Raw genomic sequence first — 10,527 nt, 5'->3', positions numbered from 1 at the left:
TTTTTATTGATCAAAACAAGTGTAGGTTGTATATTTATTTTTTATATTTAATGGACACATTTGTATAACATTTTTTTTGTTATTTATGAAAACTAAATTAGTGTTTTTATCTTTTTAATTATTTTAGTTAAATTATGTAGATATATTAATTAAAGAGTGAATTATTATGGTTATATTAGTTGTATTAATTGGAGATAGAGTGTGCATTTATTGTTACATTTATATCTTTTTAATTTATATTTAAACTTTTAAACCCTAAAATAAAACTAGTGGCTCATATTCATTTCTCGCAGTAATTTCATTTCTTTCTTGAACTTAAACATATATATATATATATATATATATATATATATATATATATATATATATATATAGGGGATGGATATCGCGAGAAGTGATATTACAGAGCAGAAGTGCGAGAAGTGAATGTATAACTCCATTAATCCCTAATTTAACTCTCTTTCATATGATGTTACATACATATATGTAGGTTGGATGTATTTATGTCTTAATTACACATTCAAACCAACCTACAAACATATAAATGTACCGAGCCACATTCAAACCTATGTACCTACACACATACAAACATACATACACATATGCAAACATACGTACACATATACAAACATACGTACCTACACACATACATATGCACCTACACAACGCACCTACACATAAGAAATGGAGTGAAATTAGGGATTAATGGAGTTACACCTTCACTTCTCGCACTTCTCAAATAATCCAATACATACATATATATATATATATATACATATATATATATATATATACATATATATATATATACATATATATATATATACATATATATATATATACATATATATATATATATATATATATATATATATATATATATAAGGGTTGGTTCAAATGAAAACCATGGTTTTCTAGAAAACTAGTTACTAAATCTAGACCATTAATCTAATAGATCAATAGTCATTATTAAAATGACATTTTGGTAAATAATACAAAGGCTAAGGAGATTATATAATCTATATAAGGGTAAATCTGGAACAAAAGAAAAATAAAAATTTCTAAATTCCTCTACTCTTCTCCCTCCCTCCCTCCCCCCCCCTCTCTCTCCTTCCTCTTAATTACGTCCAGATATTTTATTTTTTTTCATGATAATAAAAAATTCAAAGTTGAAGTGTTTAAGAACTCAATTGAATATTGTAACATCCCAAAAAAATTCTCATAAACCAAAAGACACTAGTGTGCAGTTTGTAAATTAATTTCCCGGGTTTCGCGTGAGGGATCGGGGACCCATGGCATGTCTAAGAGGCATTATTATCAGTTTTGGAACAAGGGGATGAGTTTACAAAGTGCATGGACTATATTGTAACATTTTTAAACCTTATATGATAACATAAACCCTTTCCCCCTACCCTCACTTCTGGCCGTACCATTCATCATCACCAAACCCTTCGATTTTGATCTTAGTAATTCGATTCCAAGCCTCCAGAGGTTGATACTGGTGTTTACTACACTCCCATATTCTTTAATTCCATTATCTCGGTCGTTAAGATGGTCAATTAAGCTGTATCTTGAACTAGGGATAGATTCGGATTAAATTCGTTTGGCATGCTTCCCGAGGTCAAAAGTTGTAGTTTTTGGTGTCAAAGGATTCCCAGGTATGTCTAGTATATCATTCTAAAATTTCATGGTCATTGGAGTTGTTTTGATAGGTCAAATGATAAAAACCGATTTCTAAGGTTCTTGAAGGTTGAAATCGTTAATTGTTGTCTTTCGGGTATTGTTTGAAGGATTTGTCAACCCAATCAGTTTGAGGGGTCTCTTGGTAGTGTATGAATAGTGGGAAAATTAGTTTTTTGGTTATAGGGGCTGGTTTGGTTGATGATACCTTAATCATTTTGAAAGAGCGCGTAAAATCGGTTAATTGTGAATTAATGTGGAATTCGATGAGATTTCAAACCCCACTAACTTGGGTGGTTAAATATTGTTAGAGTAGGATGTAATAAGGTCAAATATTCTCAAAATGGGGCTGTTTTGGTTGGTGGTTGGATAATCGGTTCGTTAACGTACGAATTCGATGTAATTAACGTAGGACGGACATTGTTTGGGGAACCGTTGGTGATGATTTATTGTAAAGGGAGTTTTGGGTAATTCAAGGACTCCGGTGGATGATGTAGATGAATATGATTGTTGGGTGTGGCTATGGGTTGTTCCAATCCCGTTAGGACGTCTCGTATAGTGAGCGAGTCGTGTCGGTCTAGTTAGTGATTGTTGCGTGCTTCAACTTGACAGGCTTGTGGACTGCGAATGATTAGCTAGAGGTTCCTGTTGTGATGTTTATGTTGTTCATATCAGGTGAGTTTCATGATGCCCCTTTTTAAATGTTATGTTTTGGGCTAGCGTACACGTTTTTATGATGATTTTACCCTTTTGAAGCGTTTGAATAATATCTCATAGTTTATGTTATTTTTACTACCTATGCTTGGAAGTTTGTATGATTTATGATTGTTTTATGTGTATGTGTGTGTGTGGCCACCACGTGTATGTTTTTGTTAAGCCGTGACCGGGTCGAAGTGACGTATAAAATTCCTTAATTTCCCGGTTAGGGGTTATGGTGAAGAGTTCCGGGACAGGAAGACTGGGGCGAACAAATGTTAAAAATCCCCTAACAGTTTATCTGTCCTTGGGGTGAAGTTTATTCGGGTCCTTAACTTTTTGTTTTGGACTTGGGAGGATGTGACCCGTATTACGTGCTTGGCTGAGGAAAATTTATGTATTTATTGATGTTATTTATGTATTACTATGATGTTATTTATATATCATTATGGAAGTCGTATGTTAAACACCTTGGTTGGTCTTTAAAATATTTTGATGATACAAACATGAACTCACTCAGCTCAAGCTGACTTTGCATTTATGTTAGAATGATTTTCAGGTTTCACGTGGATGGGATTACTGCTTGGAGGTGCACAAGACTACCCGAGGTCTCGAGGCCGTTCTAGTCGATGCTCTTTGCCATGTTAACATTTTTGAAAGTTCTAATTTGCATTTTTATGTTTTAAGGATAATATGTGGATGTTTTGTAAATATTCCGCTGCAAGAATACTCTGTATTGAGTTTTGAATTTTATGATACCATTTTAATCCTTATATTTGAATACGTTTGGAATAATTACCAACTGTAGGATTCCTGAATTTCGGGGTCTTACAAATATTTAACAATTGACTAACCAACTATTTTTTAAGGCAACTAAAATACACATATGTATTTTGCTGGATACATATATGTATCTGTATCGTGGTAGGATACATATGTGTATCTTTGAAGTACATGATCAAGAACAAAGAAAAAATGAAAAAGAAAAAAACCAAATCCTACCAATCCATATATGTATATACAAGGAAGCAATCCATAAAAAAGATGTAAAACAATTACACAAGTGATATATATATATATATATATATATATATATTTATATATATATATATATATATATATATATATAAAAGTCGTCAAAAGAATCAAATTGAACCAAATCATACCTTCTCCATACATATATGTAACTTGGAAGAATATTTTATATCATCTCCTGGAAAACGTTTTGTAGCACATATGGCTACATAAACTCCACAGCAAACTTGTCTTAGAAATTGATGCAGTTTTGGAAGCAATCAATGGCTCGAGAGACTCATGATTAATCAAAGACGATAAACAGAATCAAAGGTTCCAAGAACAATGTTCTTTATATTAAAACTCAATAAAAAACTAAATAATACATAACATTAAACCCTAACTTATACTAAAATAAAATGCGATAAACTTGGAAACAAGATAAACACAGAATATTAAAAGATAATAAAAATCAAAATTTAAATAAGAAGATGCTCCTGCATCATACTCCCCATCTTCGAAAAATTCGTCCTCGAGTTTTGCCTTCGGACCATACCCGCCTGGATCAAAAGGAACATCAACGCGCTCCTTATTTGTTGACACCATGACCCACCCAAACACCTCAACCTCATGGGTTGTCTCACCCGGATCTAAATTTGTACCACGTGGGTCTATCGGGTTCCCCGGCTTCTCCACTTCCTTCTCCTCGTCATCGATAAAGACTCGTCCTCGAGTCTTGAGAACGTCAAAAAAATCATTGACAACCCGAGGTAACAGCCCGGCTCCTTCGTTCTTGTTACTAGGAAACTTGAAAATCTTTAAAAATAAATTTGAAAACTTCAAAGGCAAGCCACCGGGTTCAAAAGGAATGCTAACCCGGTTCCGATTTATTGTTATCGTTTCCCGACTACGCTGTTTAGCTTCATGTGTCGTTTCGTTGAGCCCTTGACCAAAACCGCCCGAATCAAAAGGAAAATGGGTTCCCACTCCATCCACTATTGACTTTACTTTCTCAAATAATTCAGCCCCTAATTCAGTATTTTAATTGGGATGAACCGAGAATGAATTTGTTGTTTTGTTCCAACATTATCCACAAACCCGTCAACACCACACTGCCCAAACCTTTTTGATCCATCATTATTTTTTAATTGATTTGTAAAACAAAACCCAGTATATATATTATCCATGTGACTTTGCGGACCACGTGAACCAAGCATGCATTTCTTGAAGTTGATAAAATTTTCCAAATTTCGAGCAACAATATAATTGATGTTCTTTATTTCCCCGTCATTAGGGATATCCACAATTTTAGCAACACCCATCTCATCCTTTAACTAACTTTTTAATTCAAAAGAATATCTTATTTTATCCATATTTTTGGCAACCTCAATATTTTTTTTATTTTGAAAGTTAATAATCGTAGAAAATTCAACCTTACTTGATTCAACATTTGAGCCTTCCCTATTTTCCGGCAGACCAGTTTTCATGCCTGGCTCCTCACCACCAACAGCCACCGGAGAACCACCACCAACGACACCTGCAATTATCCAAGAGTACCATTCTTCATCCTCGTATACATCATATACGGGCAGAGAATTATAGTCAAAATCGTGTTCATAGATTGGTTCGAGGAACCGTTGTTGGGTATGACCAAAAGGATGCACCACTTCCTCGTTCACATCGTCCCGGACGATGATTCCTGATTCAGTTTCCTTTACGCGCCTCTTCCGTTGTAACTCAAGATATCGGATTCGTTGACGAAGCCGTTTAATCTCTCGTTGTATTTCAAGATTTCGGACTCGTCTTTGGAGTCTCTTAATCTTGAGATTCCATGGGTCGGGATAGATACCACTGCTGCCTCTTTCGGCGAATCTGCTAGTAGAATACCAATCTCCACCATGGGCACGTGAATCAAACATACTTCTGTCGTTGCCTCTGTCGGCGACTCTACAAGCAAGAAAGTATTCATCTCCACGTTGAGCCATTTGAGAACCAAAAGCTCTGTTACCAACTGATGCAGTTTCGGAAGCAATCAATGGCTCGAGAGACTCATGATTAATCAAAGACGATAAACAGAACCAAAGGTTCAAAGAACAATGTTCTATATATTAAAACTCAATCAAAAACTAAATAATACATAACCTTAAACCCTAACTTATACTAAAATAAAATGCGATAAACTTAGAAACAAGATAAACACAGAATATTAAAAGATAATAAAAATCAAAATTTAAATAAGAAGATGCTCCTGCATCAAAAGGGATCAGACCCTAATAATATCTGAGATAGAGAAGAAAAGAGGGATCATACCCTAATAATATCTGAGATAGACAAGAAAGGGATCAGACCATAATAAAATCTGAGATAGACAAGGACATAGGGATCAGACCCTAATAATATCTGAGATAGAAAAGGACAGTACTATATAGTATGAAAGTATGTATGAAATTATGTAATGAAAGCAAATTAGTAAGTAAGTATTATGTATCTTCGGATGCATAATTGAAGGTAAGTATATGTACTATATGATGTGTGATTAACTAGAACTCACTCAGCGTAGCTGACTTTTAGTATGCATGCATGTGAGTAGGATGAGACAACTAGCTTGAGTAGGGACACATGACAGAAGAATAAGAGTCTGGCATCTGAAGACTCATGATGTTTTATATATAATGTTTTAATTTTGAAAGACAAGAATGTTTTAAGACATGTTATGAATTATTATGTAATGTTTATGAAAGTTTTAATATTCCGCGAATGTTTAATTCAACTCTGAAATTTAGAACTATGTTTATGAGTAAATCCAACGTCCGATGTGAGGTACCGGTAACAGGGCCTTACAATAAATTACAGTGTCGATACGTTACCCGGAACTTAGTATAGCAATCGAAAGAGAAAAACCTCTCAAAATATAAAGTTGTGATGTATGCCACAATAAAAAAAATAAAGGCATACCTTATTTATATTTCAAAGAAACGAAATAGAAAACTCAAAAAATAAAATCCTAATATAAAAAAATTATCTTGACACGTGTTCGGTTTGTAAAAAAAGTTAACTAAAACCAAAGAAAAAGAATAATTAAGCAAAGACAAACAAAAATGAAATAAACTAAAGCCATAAGAAAACAAATAATTAACTAACAGCAAACAACAAAAGTTAAATTAAAGTTTGACAACTCTCATTGTCCAACTATAGTAGTTACGTTTGCTATAATATATAGCTAGAGGTTGCCCTCGGCGCGTTGCGTCGGCTTCTTTTAAAACTAACAATAAAAATTGAAGATTACTTTATCACCACATCTTATTTTAATGTTGCTTGCTTTAGTATGGAATAGATAAATACATAAATCTTAAAAAAATATATTTTTATGGAATATATAATACATAAACCTTTAAAAACAAAAAAATGAACTCCTTAAAAGCCTAGCCCAAGCTCATCGTAGCTCAACCTTGGCTTGTGAGTCTTTTCACAAGCTTAGGCGCGGCTCGTTTCGAGCTCTATTTCGAAAGCCCGAGCTCAGCTCGTGAGTAGTTTCTCAAGTTTAGATCAGCTCGGGCTTGTCTTGTTTAGTTTTATTATTTATTTACATATATTTTATGTAAGATTTTAATTATAATTTTTATATATAAACATAATTTGCACACTTTACTTATTATAATAACAAATTTAAATATAACGAGCTGGCTCAAGCTCAACAAGTGAAGCCTGGACTCGTTTATTACACAAGCCTATTATTAGGTTTGGGCAAGAGCTAAGTAAAGGCAAGAAAACATAAACATCAACCTGGCTTCGATTATCAAACACAAAAGCTTTAATTATTACAGAAAATAATCGACAAAACCAAAAGAATTGATTATCAAACAGATAAGCTTGGACTCCACACTGATTAGATTACCTAACAAAACATAAAAGGGTAGAAACGAATTGGTACTCGTCGCAGGTAAACAATACAATCACACATCGTTGATTAACTGATCATAAATGTTTGCTTTTTTACTGGCATAGGGTAGAAACGAATTCTTACCCGAACAACTTCTTGCCATTGAACTCTTCTGGCGATTGAACCACACCCGATCACCGGGAATTAGGTCTCAAAAATTTTCACCATGTAATTGCCGCTAACCTAATCTTCATACAGGTTTCTCCTTCTTCATCCTTCTTTTTTCCGTTTGCGTCACTTAATTTGCAGGTTGTGATTATGGATTTTACTTCGTTGTTCTATTTCCTTTAATTAACGGTACTGTACTACATTGACTGTTGTTGATTTACATTAGGTTTTAGGGTTTCTTCTTCATAATATACTTTGCTTTGGCTGTTTTGATGAATTTCTTAGTTGTTTGACATGCATGCCAGCTGTTCGATGAAATGCCTCAAAGGAATCTGTTTTGCATGTCGGATGGTTTAGGTCACTGAATAGGATAAAAAACGGCCACAGAGTAAAATAAAAAAAGAAATAAGAAGCTCTACCGAAACTGACGCGAACCCCCGATTAAGCAATCAACTTAGAGAAAACAATACGGCCCGAAGCAGACCGGTACCTCATTAAACACCCGACTTAGACACCCCGATTAAACATAAAATAATACATAAACTGAATCACCGAAACACGATTGAGCAACACCCGAAACCTAATTAAACAACATCCGACTTAGGAACCCAATTATACCTTAAAAAAATAGCGAAAACAAGAAACTACCAAGCCCAGGCCTGCTTAAACCCCATACTCATCCTTCATGTTTCATGGTTTCGCGTTGGTTTTGGTAATCGAATAGGATAAAAAAAAACGACACTGGTTAGATGGTTTCTTTTTTGTTTTGGTGATTGAATAGGAAAAATAAACTCACCTAAGAAAATGACAACCAAGAACAAAACTGAGTTTCATTATTTTATTTTTAATACTTTGTATACAAAAATGTTGTAATCACCTGTTGTAGGTATAAATTGGATTACATCAAACTAAATGTTTAATAAGTGTAACTGTTTCAGAATACAATGTTTGTATTGACCCGTATTTTGTCTTTCTTTTTTTTGCGTTCAGATTAGCGTCAAGATTCAACTTAATAAGTGATTTCACTTTCGTTCTGTTTGTTTGCAGATCTTCTAATCATGCTCAGGATCCCTGGAGGTCGGTCGTTTGCTGTCACTCATAGTAAGTCGATTCGATTTTATAAACATCAAGTTAGCCAATTTTCGTGCAGGATTTTCTAGCATCCCAAATTTTATTAAATAAAAAAAGATTATAAACACAATAAAATATAAGTTGAGAGTTCGTCAGACAAGAGCGAAAGACTAAAATATTTCAAATCACATAGATTCATTTGAACTCTGCAATTTGATCATCATCTGACCTTCTATAATTCAAAATATAAACATGACCATGAAATCAATAAAAATATAACAAACCTCAGAAGAGTTAATGTAATCATGATCAGTCATATATTACGCAGATTTATATCTAATCATGATTGGTTTATATATTAAAAGATACATTAAAAATATACAAGAAAATGAAACAAAAGTTAGGAAAAGAGAGAGAATTCAGTGGCCTCATAGAGAAGATTACCATTGGTGGTGGTAGCTGCCGGGTCTTGATTTGGAACCTTTGGTAACATTCATCCTAAATGGATGGCCCAAGTATATGGTTTCTTGATGACAACTGCTTTTGGCTGTCAAGTGTTGTATCCTTATGAGTTCATTGTTTTAGTAGTGGAATTTGGTTTTGATGTAAATGTGAGTTTTCGAACTTTTGGTTTTTAATCGATTGGTTCCACCATAATCAGATTGGTTAAACATTTATGTTTGAAAAGGAATTTGATGTTAGTTGCTTTCTATTGTGGTTCAAGTCCTAATGTGTATATAAATTTTACCTAATGAAGTATAATAACTTGACAGATTGAGTTTATGGATTGATATTGAGCAACGTGTTGTTGTGATGTCTTATATAAGTTAATTTTAATATAATTTACAGTGTTTTATATAATAACTTGACGGTGTTTCTTCAACTTCAATGGTGATTGTTGAAAACATAGGGATCGACTGCCCCTCCCCCCGCAACGCGGGGGGCAAATATACTAGTTGTTATATGATATTAATGATAAGTGTGGGACGAGGCCATTCGGTAGAGGCTCTTACCAATGGGAGGTCTCTACGTTAAACCCAAATGCCAAGGAACGAAAACAAACATAAACGAACATTAGTTGATTTAAAAATATAACGCGGCATTGTTAATCCCAAGCATTAGACATAACCATCAGATAGATAAATCAAGTTTAGCCTAAAAGAATTTAATTAATCGATCCGGGTTTATTTTTCATGTTCGTTCTTTTATTAAACGACAAATACAAACTAACTTCCCTCCAAACGTTCAACGTTTGATTTGTTTACGACTCCACTTCCACCAAGAATATATTTTAGGCATCGCAACAACAATTTTCAATCACCATCTAGCAGGTCAATATATACCACCACAACAAAATGCAGAAAATTCTAACACCTATGTGAATGCAATTGTCACATAAGACCTAAGTTGGGATATATATTAACCTGGAATCTTATTCTTTAATGGGCTAAATACATAGAGGTTGAGTAGGAGATTGAACGCAACCTTTTAAAATACAAGTTGCAGTTATTTTTTTAATGCAACCTTTTAAAGAAAATGTTGCAATTTTTTGTAAAATTCGCAACCTTTTAATAAAAAGGTTGCGTATTCTATATAATTTTGCAACATTTTATAAAAAAGGTTGCATTAGATCATCTAATACAACCTTTACGTTCAACGCAGTTGCATTAGAGTCAAAGGCAACACATTTGAAAAGGGTTGCTTCTAAAAAGTTGTCATAGGCCTATTTTCTAGTAGTGTATATTACTATACTAAACAAAAATACTGATATTTAGTTGTTCTAACCATGATAAATCCTAGCACAAATCTTCTAATATCTCTTCTCCTTAATCCATGCTATCTATGGGTCATGGTGAAAATAGTTTGACTCATAAGTTACCATCAGATTTCTGATCGATGTCGAAAGGTCAATCAAAAATATATATAAAATACATTTACTAACAAGGGCAAGTAAGGTGTCGAATCCACAAGGAATCAGTGGAAAGTGCTGATCAAGTTCAATACTTAATAACTAATTA

At 33.6% G+C, this 10,527-nt stretch overlaps 1 non-coding gene across 1 annotated transcript; it reads right to left on the bottom strand.

The window, feature by feature from the left end:
- Window positions 1-8,653: 8,653 nt before the first annotated feature.
- LOC143637457 (small nucleolar RNA snR60/Z15/Z230/Z193/J17) lies at window positions 8,654-8,742 on the bottom strand. The gene has a single exon (XR_013154431.1). It is a non-coding gene; the product is annotated as a small nucleolar RNA snR60/Z15/Z230/Z193/J17 (small nucleolar RNA).
- Window positions 8,743-10,527: the final 1,785 nt, after the last annotated feature.

Source organism: Bidens hawaiensis, unplaced genomic scaffold, assembly GCF_021521415.1.
Source record: "Bidens hawaiensis isolate Kalapana, Puna unplaced genomic scaffold, B.hawaiensis_p1.1 tig00008319_1, whole genome shotgun sequence".
Classification (NCBI taxonomy): Eukaryota; Viridiplantae; Streptophyta; class Magnoliopsida; order Asterales; family Asteraceae; genus Bidens; species Bidens hawaiensis.
The sequence above is the reverse complement of the archived record's forward strand: the minus strand, read 5'-3'. Positions and strand labels throughout refer to the sequence as shown.